General features: G+C 45.8%; 1 protein-coding gene and 1 pseudogene across 1 annotated transcript in view; one reads left to right on the forward strand and one right to left on the reverse strand.

Moving 5' to 3' along the window:
• Nucleotides 1-21,493, forward strand: part of LOC137519301 (oocyte zinc finger protein XlCOF7.1-like) — an 82,117-nt gene that overhangs the window by 39,228 nt on the left and 21,396 nt on the right. The window lies entirely within an intron of this gene.
• LOC137518129 (oocyte zinc finger protein XlCOF7.1-like) lies at nucleotides 4,085-20,991 on the reverse strand (annotated as a pseudogene).

Raw genomic sequence — 21,493 nt, forward strand, 5'->3', positions numbered from 1 at the left:
TTCTCTTTAAACTGCTCCTCTGCACTACTCTTCAGACGGGGGAGGGGCGGGTATTCCAGGACTCCCCGCCTCACTGTCGCCATAGTTATGCCACTTTATTTGAGAGTGTCCAATAAATGATAAACATTAATAAACAATTTGGCCCACGACTTAGACTGGTATATTTTAGATGTTGGCCCCTTCTGTGACTGATTTTGACACCCCAGACTTAAAGGGTAACTGGAATGACAGACTTACAGTTATCCTTCTGTGCCTGAAGTGTTCCTTAAAGTAAAATGTCACTCTTTATTGGATATAGGTGATCCCTATGTTCAGCCCTACATATTGTTAGAATTCATGGCACACTGGCCCATATAAAATGAACTTGTTCTCCTAGGAGATAATTTTCATATTCGCTTTAAAAACATTTTTTAAGCATTTCACAATTGATAAAGTACCTAAAAGTTGGTAAAAAAATTATTTCGAATATTTTCTTGCTTGCTGGTGGTTTAAAAGGCATTTTATGACAATTTGTGAAAATATTACGTAGGAGAAAACGCAGGAGAAAAAGTGAATAAATTGATTATGGGCCATAATGTCATATAGACGGGGTCAGTTCTAGCTATAATGGTGCCCTAAGTAAAAATCACATTTGCCCCAGAAGTATTAGGTAACTCCTTTGTTCCTGAACCCCCCCCCCCCCCCCCCCAATGGACATTAGTTGGCCCCTTTGTTTCTGACACCCCACCCCCACCAGAGCCCTCTGGCAGCCCCCTAGCAAGTAGTGGTTCCCAGGGCCCCTGCGGGGTATTAGGCAGCTGAACCAACTCACCTGTCTGCCCGAGCCTTCTTCCATCAGTCTGTGAGCTCCTGAATTCATCCCTACTAGTGCCTCTTCTCAGTGACCGTACTCACCAGAGGGGGAAGAAGACAGGAGATCACAGACTGATGGAGAGGCGTTGGCCAGACAGGTAAGTTCACCCTGTGAAGGAACCCCGGGGATCACAATTCTCATGAGAGGGGAGCCCAGAAACTGCCTTAAAGGCCCTAAGCAACTGCTGGCCCTGCATATTGATTAGCTTGTTTAAATGAATTCAAATATTCGATTCTAAATTGATCTGTTGGGCTTGATTAAGCCTGGGAGCATCAGAAGATCCTGACAGTCAGTCAGTTTGTGCAGATGTGGAAAACAAGCCACAACTGACCCCAACATTGTGCAACTAGTTACCCCTGCAGGAAAAGTAAAGTAGAGCAAGGCAGTGCAGAAATGCCAGGCCGGAAACATAATGCAGCCTGGGCTTAGGGGCTGTTCACACTTGTCCTCGTGTGTTATGGGTGTGATGTTCCACATGCACTATTCTCTGTTTACTAATTTTGTATTTTTTTGTACAAATTTCCATGTGCATTTCTGCGATTTTATTATGTGTTTGTATGCAAAATTTCACATTTGCTATTCTTCCCTGTATACCAATTATGATAACATGAAAATTCATCTGAATAACTTCAAAGTCACACCTTAATTTTTGTGCAAAATGCAAATTGTCTCGGTTTCCATGAAACTTGAATCACAGATGCAATGTGAGCAGAAGCTGTTTAAAGTGAACCTCAAGTGAAAAACGGATGAGATAAACATATGTATATATCCTCCTATTCATGGAATTACTTTTTAAGCTATCCCACAGTTTTATGTTGTTTAAAAACTTAAAAAAAATAGATTTATTTGTTTTGTCTCTGCTCAATTGCACAGTCTGTCCCAGTCACAGAGAGCTAAAATAAATTCATTATTGACCTTTTTTTAACTTATTCCCTGCACTAAGAAGCTATTCTCTGACAGGGAAATGTTTTATGGCTATCATTTCTTATCAGTTAGGATAAAGCTAAAGTCCGACTGAGTCCCAACTGGAAAGAAACTGTCACTTTCATACCTGAATGGTTAACTCTTTCAGGCTGTAAAAGAAAAAAAAAAAAGGAACACTGCCTAGTTATATTTATGTTTGGCACTGTACATACACGTCTATTTCATCATGTCACTTAAGGTACACTTAAAGGGAACCAGAGACGAAGCACCCTCATGTATTTTACAATATATCAATGGGAACATGACAGTAAACACCTACCCTGCTCTCTGTTTCATTCTTCTGTGCTAAATCTGCCTGTTATCAGCCCTGATAAGAATCCCCGACTGAGCATTCAGTCTACCTTTCACCGGAATGATTATAGCTGAGTCAGTCTTCTGTGATGTCTTTTCAAGCCCAAGTCTACCCCCTTGTGGCGCTGATTTCCTGCTATTTATCCTCGAAGCAGCAAATCAGAGACACAAGGGGGCAGGCTTGAGCTTGAAAAGACATCACAGAAGACTGACTCAGCTATAATCATTCCATGGCAAAGCCAGACTGAATGTTCAGTCGGGGATTCTTATCAGGTCTGACAGCAGGCAGATTTAGCAGAGAAAAATGAAAGAGAGAGCAGGGTAGGTGTTTAATGTCATGTTCCCATTGATATATATGGTAAAATACATGAGGGTGATTCGTCTCTGGTTCCCTTTAAACTAGCACATACATTGTGAGTGAAGTGACTCATTGCATTATTGCACTGTGATTATGCACGGTGCAAATGCAAAAAAGCTAAACTCTTAATACCACTGACAGGTGATGTGATTAACTTTTATTATCTGGATACAATGGGACCTGTCAATTGGTGAGATCCAGCTAACTACAGAGAAATCTGTGTCAGCAACGTACTGGGGAAACTGTGTAACCGCTTCCCGTCCGCCTAACGCAGGATGGCGGCGGGACAGCGTCTCGCTCAGATCTCAGTGACACCATATAGTATAGTCTTGCGAGGAGCGAGATTTGACAGGAGCTTGCGCTCACACGAGCGTGCTTTCCTGCCATTCAGCACAGGGGACTCCAGCAATCAGCCTGCCAGCCAGAGATCCGAGCTGGCAGGCTGTTTTTTTCTTTTCTTTAAATCAGCATGTAAGTGTTGACATAGCGCTGACATCTTACGCAGCGCTGTACAGAATATTGTCTTGCCACTTAACTGTCCCTCAGAGGAGCTCCTAATCTAATCCCTACCATAGGCATATGTCTAAGTATGCATAGTGTAGTGTATATAGCCCAGTCTAGGGCCAATTAAGGGGAAAGCCAATTAACTTATCTGTACATTTATTTTTTTTACAAAATGTAGGTCTGTTTAAATTAAGACAAAAAAATAGCAGCAATCATATATCACCAAAAGAAAGCTCTATTTGTGAGAAGAAAAGGAGGTAAAATTAATTTGGGTCCTAAGTTGTATGACCAAGCAATAAACCGTTAAAGCTGTGAAGTGGGGGTATAAACCTCTCTGGTCCTCAAGTGCTTAACATCATCTTCAATAAAAGGATTCTCTCCTTCCTCACACAGCAAAAGCCAAGCCGGGTTCATGCCAAACCAACGCACCACCGACTACATCTACACACAGCCTCATCAAGTCCACAGCTCTTGCCAGGACAATCCATAATCTGTGGGAGTGATGAGCGAGCACTGTTTGGCAAGTTTCCTGTTGTCTACTGCCCCTTCCTCCCTCCCCTATACAGTCCCATGGTGTCTATTTCCCCCTCCCTCCCCCATACAGTTCCCTGGTATCTAGTTCCCCCCTCCCACATACAATTCCCAGGTGTGTATTGGCCCCTCCTCCCTCCCATATACTGTTCCCTGGTGTCTAACCACCCTTCTCCCTCCCCTACACAATTCCCTGGTATCTAGTCCCCCCCCCCCTCCCATGCTCCCTTATACAGTTCCCTGGTGTCTAGTGGCCATTCACATACACAGTTCCCCGGTATCTAGTTCCACCCTCCCCTATAGAGATCCCTGGTGTGTAGTGGCTCCCTCCCTCCCATATACAGTTCCCTGGTGTCTAGTGGCCTTTCTCCCTCCCCTACACAGTTCCCCGGTGTCTAGTGGTTCCCCCTCCCACCTTTGCAAGGATGGGTGCAGGGAGAGAGACTTGGTTAGTAACTTATCTCTCCGTTCCAGCATTGCTCCAATCAGCTGCACACAAAGCTGGCTGTAGTGACAGCAAAATAATATACCAGAGGCTCCAACAAGGATGATGACCCAAACAGTAAGATTCAAAAGAGAAACTTTTATTGGACACTTATAAAACTCCAAGTGTTCCCTCCCATACAACTAACATCACGTATCCAATAAGTATTATTTTTATTATACGTAGCTATATCACTTGTAGCACCAGTTTTCTAATATATCTGATAACCTGTCCATGTGAGGGATGTAGCACACAGTTATTCAGAAGTGACATTGGACAATACAAGAGAAAAGCTAGGAATGGGTCTCCCCTACACAGTGTGTCCTCAGACTTCACACCCTTCCACAACAGTGACCAGTCAGAATGACAGTTATCACTATAGAGACCACTGACAACAACAATAAAACAGGAAGCATTACAAACGTCAGCTGGCCACCTGGATAGCGTACTGGTAAGGCTGTTGCCATTGATGTCGGATTTGAGCCTTTGACCAGGGTTCAAATCCCAGCTCAAGCCAGTACGTAAAACAGTAAGGAGTCTGTGGGCAAGGCTCCCTAATGATCCTGGTCACTCATGGAGTTCACCTTTGTCCGCTATTTGTCCACCCTCAGTGGTGTTACCCTCCCTTCCTTACCCCAAGTGGGATGTAATCTCCCCACCTGTCAGTGGATGCCTCTGGGGTAACATTGCTTGGTGAGTATTATTCCCATCAACATACTCTTTATCTCCTGGTGCAATAAATTACTACACTATATTGGACTCTCAGTTGTCTCCCCTCATTCTGTTTTACAGGCAACTAGTATTGTTAATAACTATAGCAGCCTCCATATCCCTCTCACTTCAGGAGTCCTATATAGGACCACAATAGTGGAATTTCTAATGTTTTGCGTCCCCCACAGGAAGATGTCTGATAGCTTCTTCTATATACTTTGTATGACTAGTATGCTATAGAGAAATGTCAGCTAGCAGCACCTCTTGTCTCCCTGTGGCTGATGGATCTGTACTGCTGTCTCTTTCCTCAGTTAGCTGCTCCAGCAGTCACTGCTCTCCTGCACAGCATTCCCCTCAGAGCAGACAGTATGGCACAAATCACACACATCTGCCTGTTACTTCTGCTGTCATACAGGCTGCAAACTCTGCACAAACACCCAAGAATAGTGGGCCAGATTTATCAAGAGTGTCTGAGACAAAAAGCTGGTAGGCTTGTAGAACGCCATGCAGAACTGTCTCAGGCACCTTACGAAGCCACTAGATGGTGCAGTTTCCTTCCTGAACTGTTCTAAATGAGGAGGAGCTAGTACAGTGTCTCAGACGAACGAACACAACAGTGTATTACTTGTTTGTTTATTCATCTGGGACACGAGCAGCCCAGGCTGTAATTACTCCCCTAAACTTCCATTCTTAAATAATCCCCATGTCTGCTCTGTCTTTTACACACATTTTTAAAATGTTCTAACCAGTCAATTCTCCACACACTTGTCCACAATTCTCCTCCTTCTCTTAAACAAATAAATATCACCAGGGTGAAGGGGAATTCACCTCAGTAACAAATGAGTGTGGGTAGATGGCAGTAAATTAAAAAGGAAGCTATGAGGTGTCAGTGTATACCTGCTCTGCTACGTTAAGAAGTGGTATTAGCCACTTCTTATTCAAGGACAGTTCTGCGCTGTTCTTAATCTAAGGAAAATTCTCAGAACTGCCTCATTCTCCCTTCAGTTAAGAAAGAATTGGGAAGCTTCTTAACAATGTGCAGAACAGTTCCCTCTGCTGGTAAGGACAGTTTAAGAAGAAAAAACTGTCGGTAATGCTTTGATAAATGTGGCCCAGTGTGTGCCCAAATGTGACTCTCCTTCTCTACTAAGACTTTAGGAAAGCCGGCTGTAGGGAAGTCATAGTTCCCCATTGTGCTGCAGGTGGCAGAGGGAGGCACTAGGGGACCCAGCGGGAAACCTAACTAGACAAGTGCCGCTAACTCCTAACCTTCTAACTGTGGCCCAACTAGCAGCAACCTCTGCTTCTTGCTCCAGCTGTGCTCTTCCCTCCGCATCCTCACTGGTTCCAATCAGTGTCTGGATTGTGAGATCCCAGCTCCATTCCATACTGTCTATGCATCTCAGTGTTGCAAGGCGCTCATTCAGCTTTCTGATCTCAGCCGCCGTGTATCAAACGTCATGTGGGGTGTTCCCAAACGCTGCCATTAAGCTGTGTGTAACTAAAGCCGAATGGCACTTGTGACCGGCAGCTGAGGCCTAATACCTAAAGAGGCCTAATACCTAAAATGTTTCCCACACTTAGTTTTCTTAGGTTTCTCACCAGTATAAGATCTTTTTATGTGTCACAAGCCTTGCTTTAAACCCAAAACATTTCCCACACTCAGCACATAATTATGGCTTCTTACCTGTGTGGGATCTCTTATGTCCGACAAGGCTTGATTTTGCTCCAAAACATTCCCCACACTCAGAACATGAATAGGGCTTTTCACCAGTATGACATCTCTCATGTTTGGCAAGATCTGATTTCTGAACAAAACATTTCCCACACTCTGCACATGAATAGGGCTTCTCACCAGTGTGAGATCTCTCATGCATGCAAAGTTGTGATTTCTGCCTAAAACATTTCCCACACCCAGCACATGAAAAGGGTTTCTCATCAGTGTGAGATCTCTCATGTGTGACAAGATAGGATTTGTAAATAAAACATTTCCCACACTCAGGGCATGAATAGGGCTTCTCACCAGTGTGAAGTTGCTCATGTGTGACAAGGTGTGATTTCTGTGCAAAACATTTCCCACACTCAGCACATGAATAGGGCTTTTCACCGTTGTGGGATCTTTTATGTCTAGTAAGGTCTCCTTTCTGTCCAAAACATTTCCCACACTCAGCACATAAAAATGGCTTCTCGCCAGTGTGAGACCTCTTATGGGAGATAAGGTTTCCTTTTTCTCCAAAACATTGCCCACACTCAGTACATGAATAGGGCTTTTCACCAGTATGACATCTCTCATGTTTGGCGAGGTCTGATTTCTGTACAAAACAATTCCCACACTCTGCACATGAATAGGGCTTCTCACCAGTGTGATATCTCTCATGTCTGACAAGATATGATTTGTAAATAAAACGTTTCCCACACTCAGGACATGAATGGGGCTTCTCACCAGTGTGTTGTCTCTCATGTGTTACAAGATGTGATTTAAGTCTAAAACATTTCCCACAGTCAGCACATGAATAGGACTTCTCTACCGTGTGAGATCTCTCATGAATGATGAGATTTGATTTCTGTGCAAAACACTTCCTACACTCAGCACACGAATAGGGCTTCTCACCAGTATGACATCTCTCATGCATGACAAGTTGTAGTTTCTGCCTAAAACAATTCCCACACTCAGCACATGAATAAGGCTTCTCACTGGTGTGAGATCTCTCATGTGAGACAAGGTCTGATTTCCATACAAAATATTTCCCACATGTGGAACAGGAATAAGACCCTCCAGCAGGGGGAGAGCTGTGCTGAGTATGGGGTCCCTCAGGGTTACACAGGTGAGGGGAGTCTGGTTGAATATTTGGGGTAACCGGGATATCTGCAGGAGACTCTTGTCCAATGACATCATCATCCATTGTACAGTCTGTGGATACAGAGAGACGAGTCTCTGAGAGGTTCCTGATGCTGGGACTCTGCGCTGCAAATAGAGAAACATCGTCAATTCCTGCTAAGAGGATTCTGAGTGGAGGAACATTGTTAGAAATGGTCAGTGAGCACCTGATAATTCCAAGTTGATGCAAACTTTATGCAGATTAGAAATGGACCAAATGCTGAAGCTACATAGCTTTGAAAATAATTAGCATACAATTTGCACCATCTAAGAGTTATTAGCAAGTCCCTGACCATCACTAGTTATCAGCCTGACAGGGAACTGCAGAAGGTTGTGCTCATTAAATGCGGCCAATCACATTAAAATAACATGCTTTACATGCAAGTCTAATGTATCTTGGAATTCAGACAATTAAATGTATTTCCTGATAAATGAGATTAGCTGCATACAATGTGCATTACACTTGCATACAACTCGGAGTTATTTGCATGTCATTGACCTCCCAACACATAAAGCGCTGGCCACACACTGAAAAACAGTACATTGTAAAGCTGGATGAGACAAATAGGGCTTCTTACTCTTGTGACAACAGAGTTATATGTACTTATAGCAAGAGATCTGTGTTATGTTTGTAGAGCAATGTGGTGTCACTTACACATTCTTATTACCATTGTATCCTGTCACTCATATGCCCCCTGTAATGTACCTTTATCTCTCTCTTGTTCCCAGTTGTGCAGATAAAGAAAACAAATAAATTGCCATTATCTGCTTATTATAGACTGGTGGAGCTAAATGAAATCACATATGGCAGATTGTATTGGTTGAAATAATCAGTGATTATAGCTACATGTGGCAATATAGTCACTCTCAGAGTTGGAGATTCCTGGCCTGATCAGCATTGTATTTCTATACTGTGAGATGTAGCGGGATGCTCCTCACTCCTCCACCACCTCCCCTCTCCACAGAACAGAACATCCACCATCTCCCCTCTCCACAGAACAGAACAGAACATCCACCCCCTCCCCTCTCCACAGAACAGAACATCCACCACCTCCCCTCTCCACAGAACAGAACATCCACCACCTTCCCTCTCCACAGAACAGAACATCCACCACCTTCCCTCTCCACAGAACAGAACATCCACCACCTCCCCTCTCCACAGAACAGAACATCCACCACCTTCCCTCTCCACAGAACAGAACTTCCACCACCTCCCCTCTCCACAGAACAGAACATCCACCACCTTCCCTCTCCACAGAACAGAACATCCACCACCTCCCCTCTCCACAGGACAGAACTTCCACCACCTCCCCTCTCCACAGAACAGAACATCCACCACCTCCCCTCTCCACAGAACAGAACATCCACCACCTTCCCTCTCCACAGAACAGAACATCCACCACCTCCCCTCTCCACAGAACAGAACATCCACCACCTTCCCTCTCCACAGAACAGAACATCCACCACCTCCCCTCTCCACAGAACATAACATCCACCACCTTCCCTCTCCACAGAACAGAACATCCACCACCTCCCCTCTCCACAGAACATCCACCCCCTCCCCTCTCCACAGAACAGAACATCCACCACCTCCCCTCTCCACAGAACAGAACAACCACCACCTCCCCTCTCCACAGAACAGAACATCCACCACCTTCCCTCTCCACAGAACAGAACATCCACCACCTTCCCTCTCCACAGAACAGAACATCCACCACCTCCCCTCTCCACAGAACAGAACATCCACCACCTTCCCTCTCCACAGAACAGAACATCCACCACCTCCCCTCTCCACAGAACAGAACATCCACCACCTCCCCTCTCCACAGAACAGAACTTCCACCACCTCACCTCTCCACAGAACTTCCACCACCTCACCTCTCCACAGAACATCCACCACCTCACCTCTCCACAGAACATCCACCACCTCCCCTCTCCACAGAACAGAACATCTACCACCTCACCTCTCCACAGAACATCCCCCCCCCCCCCCCCTCTCCACAGAACACGGGGTCAACTCCAAATCCATCAGGGAGTCTGTACTGGTATTGTCAGTACGCTGTCACCAAATACAATCATGAATGATCTTACAAGCAAGTAGGAGGCGCCCGGGTCATGTAAAAAAGGGTCAATTTTATTGGTGCACTTAGACAACGGGTTTCACGGCCTCTTCCTCAGGTCAGTAATAGTGCCTGTTAAGTAAAGAGTCCAAGTATCTGGACGCCCATTTACTGTCTAAGTGCACCAATAAAATGGACCCTTTTTTACATGACCTCCATTTGTCTCTATCCCCATTGGGACATCTAGAAGGTAGGACTATTTAATACCTCAATAATAGTTGGCTACTACCATTAAGAGTGTTATTTATACTTGTACGTCTCTTCCCGGGCGCCTCCTACTTGATTGTAAGATAGTTGTTACCCCTTTAGTACTAGGGGAGATTTGGTCGAGTTCCTCAACCTACCAATCACCTTTTGGAGCAGCGAGCGTTCAGGACATAAAGGCCGAGTGGAGACGGTTTATTCCCCACCTGCGGATACGAGTGGTTGCCTCCCAGTGCAAGCCAATTTTGTGAGTATACTCTCTACTGCTTATCTCTACATCCTGAACTACTAACAATATTGCACCAGATCGGGCTCCCGGATCTCTCTGTTTTTTTTCCTTTGCCACTCTACAATCATGAATGATAGTTTTTTTAGATGGCAAAAATCTAACATGAGCACATAGCATAAGCCCTAATATGGCCAGCCTGTGAGTATTGACATATCATATCATAACAGTAATACAGATACACGTTATTCTATATTTACTGCTTATTACTCACCTGTTCTGCCCTCTGTAACAGCGTCCTCCTCTTTACTTGTCCTCATCATGCCACCCTCCTCCATAGACTGCTGATCACTCCTCACATACGTCACTTCTTCTTCCTCTTTACATGTCCTCATCCTGTCACCCTCCTCCATAGACCGCTGATCACTCCTCACATACGTCACTTCTTCTTCCTCTTTACATGTCCTCATCCTGTCACCCTCCTCCATAGACCGCTGATCACTCCTCACATACGTCACTTCTTCTTCCTCTTTACATGTCCTCATCCTGTCACCCTCCTCCATAGACTGCTGATCACTCCTCACATACGTCTCTTCTTCTTCCTCTTTACATGCCCTCATCCTGTCACTCTCCTCCATAGACTGCTGATCACTCCTCACATACGTCTCTTCTTCCTCCTCTTTACATGTCCTCATCCTGTCACCCTCCTCCATAGACTGCTGATCACTCCTCACATACGTCACTTCTTCTTCCTCTTTACATGTCCTCATCCTGTCACCCTCCTCCATAGACTGCTGATCACTCCTCACATACGTCTCTTCTTCTTCCTCTTTACATGTCCTCATCCTGTCACCCTCCTCCATAGACCGCTGATCACTCCTCACATACGTCACTTCTTCTTCCTCTTTACATGTCCTCATCCTGTCACCCTCCTCCATAGACTGATGATCACTCCTCACATACGTCTCTTCTTCTTCCTCTTTACATGTCCTCATCCTGTCACTCTCCTCCACAGACTGCTGATCACTCCTCACATAAGTCTCTTCTTCCTCCTCTTTAACCACAGCACTTCCATAGATAAATTCTCCACCCTAAGTGCACAAAGTGAGCAATAATATAAAATGTGAACACAGATAACGGCATACACAAAATGAAAGAATGTGTCACAGTTTGAAGTCTCTAATGAACCTCAGTTCCACCTACCTGATAATGCTGGGGTATTGTATGATCTTCTTGTGGACAATCCTGGGAATAAAGAGGAGCTGTACATCTCTCTGGTGGGTTTTTGTTACTGGATTCACCTGTAGGAAACACGCACAGTAAATTCATAGTCTCTGTGTTTAACAGATGATGGGAAAATCCAGGTGGACCCTCCCTACTGCTCCCTTCTGTACAAGAAATGAAAGTCTCCTCTTACCTGGTGATGTGAGGGACTGCCGATTCTCCACCGTGGTGTCCTTGTAGAGATCCTTGTGTCCTTCTTTAAACTGCCACTCATCCATGGAGCAATAGATGGTGACATCCTCACACTTTATAGGAACCTGACACACACAATGATACAGTCACCACCCAGAGAGGCCCCTTGTGTTACTGGATAATGTCCTATAATTCCCAGCACTGCTCACCTCTCCTGCCAGCAGCTCCATCATCTTCCTGGTGATTTCCAGAATCTTCTCCTTGTGTCCTTCAGATGCCAGGGAGTGAGGTGGGGGCACCGTGATGATCACATGATCACCAAACTTCACTGGAGAATAGCTCTGTATAGATAGACCAACAATAATGTCACAAGACACTCCCAGAATCCTCCTCACCTCTCCCGTCATCTGTGTGTTTTTCTAATAGAAATAAACGTGAAATCATGTGACCTCCAGAATACTGATGCCCTCTCCCATCAGCTGTGTGTTTTATTAAAAGAGAGAAGAGTGACATCATGTAACCTCCCAGAATCCTCCTCACCTCTTTAGTCCAGTGTGCGTTATGGAATTAGAGATTTGGCTTGGACATATGTCAGAAAAATTTACAATTTAACAGAAATTACTTTACGCACTCTTCCCATAGTGCTCACACTTCAGGAGCCATCCTTGGAGCAAAAATAATACTTCACCTTTATCTGGGGGAAGATATAGCCTAGAGTTACCAGACAAACACTAGACAGGAGTAAGAGTGATGGAGGGTTGGGTGTTCCCAAGCTTCAATGTTACTACTCGTTAGCACAACTACCGTATATAATCATGAATAAGCCGCCGTGTATACGCTGAGGAACCCACGTTTCCTTTAAAAACCAGGAAAAGTGATTGACTTGCATATAAGCCCCCTCCATAGTATAGACCCCCTTACAGTATAAATAGGAAGCTTTGAGTTCAGTACCACTTCAACCCTTCATATGATTCATATGAGTGTCTGGCTAGCAGGATAGGGATAAGGACAACACATCTCGACTGGCAGGCTGGCATGGCAAGGTCCAAGACAACAAGTGCAGAATAGGGAGAAGGACAACACATGTGGACGGGCAGACTGGTATGGCAGAGACAGGGAAATCAAGTTCAGACTGAAGTGTCTGGCTAGCAGGATAGGGAACACATGTCGACTGGACTGGCATGACATAGTGTGTAACCAGCACAAGGGGACTGACCTGTGTAAGGGATTGTGCAATGATCCCACACTCGTGTTGCATCCCCCACTGTCTCATGTCCCTTCACTGACCTGTGCACCCTGGGTATGTTGTAGAGCAGAGAGAAAAATCGTTACTTCCCCATGCTGGATGCACAGTTCAGAACAGAGGTGCCATTTCCTCCAGGGTTCCCCACTGTCTTTTTCCATGGTGGCTCAGAAGCAGTGCGGTGTAGTGCCTCTCTGTCCCACTCGCTGTGTCTCTTATGCCGCCATCTAGTGGCACCTTGAGACACAGAAAGCTGGACAGGGAGGCAAGGAAATACCCAGAGCTGAATGTGACGCTGCTCCTCTCTACGATCTGCTACACCGCACTGCTTCTGAGCCACCATGGAAATAGACAGTGGGGAGCACTGTAGGAAACTGCACCTCCGTTTTGAACTGTGCATCTAGCGTGGGGCAGTAATGATTTCTCTCTCTCCTCTACAACTTACCCAGGATGCACAGGTCAGTCCCAGTGTTGGGTTGCACACTATGGGGTAGATTCACAAAGCAGTGCTAACTGTTAGCACTGGCCCTTATCACGTCTAAACTGAGTGTAAATGTGAGAAGTAGTGATCACGCGCAAAGTTTTGCGCGCGCACTGCACAGAGTGCAGCGCGCTCCGTGCGAAGTGCCCATTAAAGCCTATGGGACTTAGCGCGCGCATAGGACAATGTTTTGCGTACGGTACTTAGCGCGCAATCTGATTAAGAAAACCGGTGCTAACCTATTTAGCACCCTGGTTAGCGCACCTAAAGACTTTAGACGTGCTAAGTAGGTTAGCACCACATAGTGAATCAAGCCCTATGTTGCCTCGGGGGTGAAGGGAAACAAGAGACAGCGGGGGATGCAGGACATGACTGAGGGATAATTGCACGATCCCTTACACTCCACAATGACTAGTCGGGAGGGCACTCTGGGGACACTGACTCGCGTATAAGCCGAAGGGGGATCTTTGAGCTCATTTTTGTGCTCAAAAATTTGACTTATACACGAATATATATGGTAACCTGCTGGCAGCGGGCAGCTAGTGCTGCATTATGGAGAGGTATAGAACAAGCACTAAGGGCAACAATTGTGCTGGGGAACCATCTGTGGCTCCACCCAAGAGAGAGGAAATCAATGACTGATTCAATTATAAAACACCCCCTTTCAATTTGCCATAGGATATACAGTATAATCTTGTTATAATAAACTCTGATATAGTAAACATTTGGGCATAGTAAACCTCTCCAGGTCCAGGCCAATGTCCATTATAAGTCTATGGGAGCAACGCCTGACATAGTAAACGCTGATAAAATAAAACTTCTGTTATAGAAAACATGCTTTTTGGCCCCTGCGTGATGCTGACTCTGGATATAGTAAGCAGTGGACGGTGCATGTATCATTTGTCGGTGTGACACCCATGGACAGCTGCTCTCTTCAGGCTGGTTGAAGGGGAGTTGATGCCTGATAACATTTGTAAGACAAAAAGAATGGCACCGGCGCTGGATATACAGTACTGTACAACTACGCAGCCTGGGGAAAATGAGGAATAATGAGATTGTAAACAAGAGGATGCAGTGTTACCACTTCCACTTTGCAATCATTGTCCTCCCACGGGATTGTATGCACTCCTGGGCATCTCTTCCCTTATTAACAATGACGCTCCTGGTAGCACAATACAGGCTACTTTAACTTGTAGTGCAGATCAGAGTGGGCCTGCTCGCTGCAAAACTAAGGAGAGTGGAGAGTAGAGTGCTAAGTCCTGTCCGCGGGGTTATCTGAGCCATACGTATTACAATACAATGCGAGTGGCTTATTATGATTGGCTGCATTTTGAAGAGAGGCTTCATGATTGGCTCAAGTGTGAGCAGACAGTTTTGCAGGACACATGCTCCAAGTCCCGCCCACGGAGGTATCGGAGCCACTCACAGGAAGCAAGCAGCTGCCTCTATTCAGTGACGGCTGCAATTTTTAAGGAGCCCTGGATACTGTACTAGCGATTTGTCCAGTCTGCCTATGCAGCCCTAAGTATACTTATAGGGAAGATCCGCGCAGACTACAAAAAACAAACTGCACTTACCTGGGGCTTCTTCCAGCTCCTGGCAGTCGATCGGTGCCCTCGCCGCAGCTCCACTCCCTCCTGGTGTCCAGCGGTAAAGAAGCCGACCTCACCAGGTCGGTTTCTGTGCGCTCCATGGCGGGGGGGTCACATGGTGTAGGGACGTCATCAGGTCTCTACTGTGCAGGCGCAGACCTACTGCGCTTGCACAGTAGAGACCCGATGATGTCCTTGCACCACATGACCCCCTGCCGTGGAGCGCACATGAAGCCGACCCGGAAGCCAACCTGGCAAGGTCGGCTTCTTCACCGCTGGATGCCGAAAGGGAGAGGAGCTGCGGCGAGGGCACCGATCGACTGCCAGGAGATGGAAGAAGCCCCAGGTAAGTGCAGTTTGTTTTTTATAGTCTGCGCAGATCTTCCCTTTAACCTTGTAGTCCACCAAATGTGCAAGTGCTTGTACTGTACCTGCAACGGGTAGACAGAGTCACTCCTTTGAGAGTGAGAATGTACCAGGGCAGGCTGGGTTATTTTTAGAACAATTTCTGATATAGTAAACTTCTGTTATAGTAAACCACTTTTCCTGGTCCCTTAGAGTTTACTATAACGAGATTTTACTGTAATGTAAATAGGCCCTACACAATTACATTTTTTTAATTTTTTGTATAAGATTATTTTATCAACCCACCATACACCATTCAATTTTCCAAGCAATCAACCTTTTTTCAAAAAACCCAATCACATTTTTATTGAAAAAAATGAATAATTGATTGCTTTTTAATCGGTTGAAAAAATTATTTTTTTTCAATTTCTTCTCTATTTGAGCATTTTGGTCAAATAAACAGGAGAACTGAACTATCTGATTGTACTGTGTATGGGCACCTTAAAGGTGGCCACAAAATATACAATATATTTTCAATTCAAGAATTAAAATAAATGTTCCTCATTGATTGTAACATTTGACCAATGTACCACACACATGCGTTTAATTTTTCCCCAATTATAAAAGAAAAGATTGAAAACTCTGAAAATAATGCTTGGTCTGTACATTAAGAAACTAACAATCTGCAACACACCATTCAACTTTCAGAAAAATTATACACACCTGATGAAGGACCAGCAGGTCCGTAACATGTAGTGTCTGTTCTAGAATACAAGCAACTTTTTGCAGCCATTGGTTGCACCGGGACCGTTTGAGCAATGCGGTCGAGGCTTTCTGGGGGCTTTCCTGTGTGCACTTTGCAAATCTATCAGCTGATCAAACATATCACATGCTTCTCCATGAGTTCTCCTAGACATGAGCATCACTATTCATTACCTAATCTACCTTTCCTTGGTGTCTCTTTTCTTGTCTCTTTCTTACCCTCTCTGGTACTATAATAAGGCAGACACTTACGGTGCATTATACTATTTCCCCTGCAGACACAGGCAGAGCCCAGAGGCAGCGCCATCACAGAATGCCTGTGGAGGCTTTAAGGCACTGCTAGACATCAGTTACCAGATATAGACGTCATATATGATTCCCAGCCCGGGAATCATATACAACTTGTTTTAGGGCAAGTTGTATATGACTTCCCGGACTGGGCTAGGCCTGGCTCAATATGAGACTTTCACGCCAAATTCTGGTGATGGGATCATGGTGAATAACTAACCAAAGCCATAGTGTGATAGCTAAAATGATGTTTTAATAATTTAATGATTAAATTAATTAAATGTTTTAATAGTTGGGCACCTGCGCGGTGGCGAGCGTTTCCCCCTTCTACTCCCGTCTGCCGGATTCAGGCGGGGGCGGAGTTGGTGCGGGGTGACGCGCGTCTCCGTGATTGGTCGGATGACGTGGCCGGGCTCCTCCGCCGCCATGTGCCGCGGTTGGCTGCTGTAATTGATTTAATCCCAGTGGGAGTATGCTGTGGTGATAATTACACCAGAGAGGAAATGTGTGCATCAACCAAGTGAACCTGACAAATCTGGCTTTGCAAATTTGGCCTATTGGCTAATCACGAGACATTGCTCATGCAAATATGCATTTGCTTTCGCATGCCTAAATATGCAGGGTCAAAAACCAAAACTGCAAAACAATCGCCCTGCGGAATTAGTTCATGCTACATAGCACTATAGCACTATTCAGGGGCGCCACGAGGAGGCTTCCCATTGCCCCCATACAACCGGGGGGCCGCGGGGGTCCCAGGCTCTCTCACCGCCTGGAACCCACACAGCGGCATCCCGGAGGGGGAGGCCGGGGGGTGCAGGCGATCTCCCCAGCGTGGCCAGCGCCGGGAAGAGCCGCCCGCACACACCTCCCAAGATTAAAAACAGGCACTTACCTTAACGTCCATTGCGTTCTGCTATATGCGCATGACCTGGGCGCGACACATAAGGGGAGGACAGGCGCAAACAGCCTGCTCCAGGGCTCTCACCTCCTAAAACAAGCCATTCACCACTTGCCTCCAAAGGACAGAAATTGCAAAATGCTAACCACAAGAAAATGTATGCGTCCTCAACACCAAGCTTAACCCTTACAAGTCTGGCTGTGCAAATCTGGCTAAATTGGCTTATCATGAGGCATTGCTCATGAAAAATTGCATTTGCTTTCGCATGCCAAACTTTGCAGGGTCAAAAACTAAAGCAAAAATGCCCCGCAGCCCCCCCGGTTGTATGGGGGCATTGGGAAGCCTCCCCGTGGCGCTCCTGGATAGTGCTATGTAGCACGAACTAATTCCCGCAGGGCAACCGCTTTGCGGTATTAGTTTTTGACCCAGCAAAGTTTGGCATGCGAAAGCAAATGCAATTTTGCATGAGCAATGCCTCATGATAAGCCAATTTAGCCAGATTTGCACAGCCAGACTTGTAAGGGTTAAGCTTGGTGTTGAGCACGCATACATTTTCTTGTGGTTAGCAGTATGCTGTGGTGAGCCTCGTCTCCTGAGGAAACGAGCTAGGAGCGTGTGAAGCATGTCGGGGCTATCACTGGCGTCATCACGTGTTTGCCCGGCCTTCCCAATGCCTCTGCCCTGCTAGAGCTCCCCTCCTGCCCGGACATCATCTGCACCAAGATACACAATCATCTGTGCTGCAGCGGCTGCTACCTAACTGACTGGACGCTGGAACTGTGACTTGCTGCTTGAACTGGTGAGCTACCATATTACATCCATACAGAGAGGCTTGCTGAAGGCATGTATGCCTGTACCTGTGGTACTCAGCTCTAGTCTCCATATGTGTTGCAAGTCTGCCAACATTGTACCAGGAGGATTAAGCTGACTGCTTGCTTTGGACATTGCTGATCAATGCTATGCACACCTCTTCTGCTATACTACATATTCCTATGCTTCCCGCTATGCTAAGGGACTGATACTGCTTCACCTGTTTGGGGCAGAACTAAGAAGAGGATTGTTCCAGTCTTTTTTCATCGTATTGATGTGGAGCTCTGCTGAGCATTTCTGGCTTGCTAATTCTATGCTGACTGCAATTGCTATTATATACTGCAAAAATGTTTTGCATAAATAACAGCTCCCCCTTCTGTGCGGGTTTTTTGAAACACAGACTTTAACCTTTTTTGTCCTGCTTTAAAGTGAACCGGTTCCATCTGCATTGTATGCTTGGTTTGCTATGTCTGGTTTTGTATGGAGGTGGATGCGATTGGTGGGTTCAGGGGCGGTATTGGGGTAGAGTGCTTAGGGCAATTTTAAAGAGACTCTGTAACAAAAATGTCTTCCTGTTTTCTACCATCCTATAAGTTCCTAAACCTATTCTAATGTGCTCTGGCTTACTGCAGCACTTTCTACTATCACCATCTCTATAATAAATTAACTTATCTTTCCCCTGTCGGATTTGTCGCCCTGTGTCTGGAAGGTTGCCAACCCTTCAGTGTTGTTGATCTGTTATGCACATCCCCCTCCAGGCCCCCTCTATGCACACTCCCGTGTGTGTGTTATTTACATTAGGCAGCCTCTCTGCTCTCTTATCTTTTACAAGCTGGATAAATAGTCCTCTGTTATGCTGGATACACACGGTGCGTTCGCGCACTCGATTTCCCGCTCGATTCCCGTCGATTTGTTTATTTCCAACATGGCCGATTTGGATTTCGATGGATCATTAGGTCGATTCGTATGCAAAGTATGCCAAATCGACCTAACGATCCATCGAAATCCAAATCGGACATGTTGGAAATAAACGAATCGACGGGAATCGAGCGGGAAATCGAGTGCACAAACGCACCGTGTGTATCCAGCTTTAGGCTGTGAAAGGAGCTGGCTGCCTGGGCTGTCACATGCTGAGGAATTACAGACACCGGGCAGAGCTGTCTGCAGGAAGAAACAATCAGCCTGTCACTCTTCAGTGGGTGAGAGCTGCAGGGGGTAAACACACAAATGATCTATTGAGATTCAAAAGGAAGGCTGTATACAGCCTGCTTGTGTATGGATGTATTTTCTTTGTGTGGACATACTGTACATCAACCTACTTCCGGCTTTGGTGGCCATTTTGTTTGTTTATAAACAAACTTTTTAAAACTGTTTTTGACCACTTTTAATGCGGCGGGGAGCGGCAAAATTGTGACAGAGGGGAATAGGAGATGTCCCCTAACACAATGGTATGTTTACTTTTGTGCAATTTTAACAATACAGATTCTCTTTAAATATGTCTTTTTGATAAATAAAATGTATACAGTTTTTTAAGTAAAATAGACTTGTGTGCATTATTGGTGTGTACTATCCACTGTTTGATTTTCCTTCCTAAATGGTATTGCTTTTATGTAAATGATTGTTATGTGAGCATGCTGCCCCTATGATGGAGCTAATGTGCTGGTAGGGCAGTGATATCATGTTATGTGAGCGTGCTGCCCCTATGATGGAGCTAATGTGCTGGTAGAGCAGTGATATCCATGTTATGTGAGAGCGCTGCCCCTATGATGGAGCTAATGTGGCAGTAAGGCAGTGATATCCATGTTATATGAGCATGCTGCCCCTATGATGGAGCAAATGTGCCGGTAGGGCGGTGATATCCATGTTATGTGAGAGCGCTGCCCCTATGATGGAGCTAATGTGGCAGTAATATCCATGTTATGTGAGCATGCTGCCCCTATGATGGAGCTAATGTGCTGGTAGGGCAGTGATATCCATGTTATGTGAGCATGCTGCTCCTATGATGGAGCAGCATGGAGTGCTGGTGGGGCGGTGATATCCATATTATGTAGGCATGCTGCCCCTATGAAGGAGCTAATGTGCTGGTGGGGCAGTGATATCCATGTTATGTGAGCATGCTGCCCCTATGATGGAGCTAATGTGCTGGTGGGGCGGTGATTTCCATGTTATGTGAGCATGCTGCTCCTATGAAGGAGCTAATGTGCTGGTAGGGCAGTGATATCCATGTTATGTGAGCATGCTGCCCCTATGAAGGAGCTAATGTGCTGGTGGGGCAGTGATATCCCTGTTATGTGAGCATGCTGCCCCTATGATGGAGCTAATGCGCTGGTGGGGCAGTGATATCCATGTTATGTGAGCATGCTGCCCCTATGATGGAGTTATTGTGCTGGTAGGGCAGTGTTAGCCATGTCCTGAAGAACTGCTCACTATTCTGTTGTAGAACTTACTGGTTGTAAAGCATTACTTCTTCCATGTATCTCTACAGCTCTGTTACTGGTGTGTGGTGCTACACAAAATGGAGAGGATGTAATGCACTCCTATTTCATGTTTTCATACATTGCTGATCTTATCAATAAAAACGTTTTGAAATTTAAAATTTGAGATAAGGATAATGTCATGTGACCTCCCAGAATCCTCCTCACCTCTCCAGTCAGCAGATATATGATCTCTAGGGTGAGGTTGAATATCCTCCCGGTCATGTGATTCTGGTCCTCCTCCATCCTCAGTGATGTGGTCAGGTGATCTGTACAGGATGCTGCTGCCTTTTGATAGAGAATAAGGGGAGGTTAATCTAGGCTGTACAGTTGTTAGTGGTGAAACTACCGATACAGCATCCCCCCTCCCCCCAGCACTCCCCATTGCAGTCACTTATGGGTGGTAGGGCTATGCAGAGTATCACAGGAAAACATGAAAACTTGCTCTATAGCTACCTGTGCACTATACTCACAGCGTGCTGCAGTCCTGTCCTCCCTCTGCCTCCTCTCCAGCTGGCCTCCTTTCCTCACACCCCCCTCCCACTGTTACCATTCCTGTGATGTTACAGCATTGCTGGTAGTGGTAGATGGATGAAGATATGAGGAGAGAAGAGGCAGAGAGGCTAATGGAAGCAGAGGACTGGAGCACACTGTGACAGCTAGCTATAAACCAATGTAAATCCTTCCTTCTACTACTCTGTATGGAGCTGGGGAAGGGGCCAACACTGGGGGTGGACACGGCTATACTGGGAAAGAAATGGCATTACTGCGGTGGGGGACATTACATACTGGAGGATAGTAGCAATGCTGGGGGACACAGGCAGGACACGCCTATACTGGGAAAGAAATGGCATTACTGCGCTGGGAGACATTACATACTGGAGGACAGTAGCAATGCTGGAGGATACAGGGGGGGGTATGGCTATACTGGGACAGATATGGCATTACTGGGGTGTGGGACATTACATACTGGAGGATAATAGCAATGCAGGGGGACACAAGGAAGGCATGGCTATACTGGGACAGATATGGCATTGCTG

Source organism: Hyperolius riggenbachi, chromosome 5 (assembly GCF_040937935.1).
Source record: "Hyperolius riggenbachi isolate aHypRig1 chromosome 5, aHypRig1.pri, whole genome shotgun sequence".
In the NCBI taxonomy this organism is placed as follows: Eukaryota; Metazoa; Chordata; class Amphibia; order Anura; family Hyperoliidae; genus Hyperolius; species Hyperolius riggenbachi.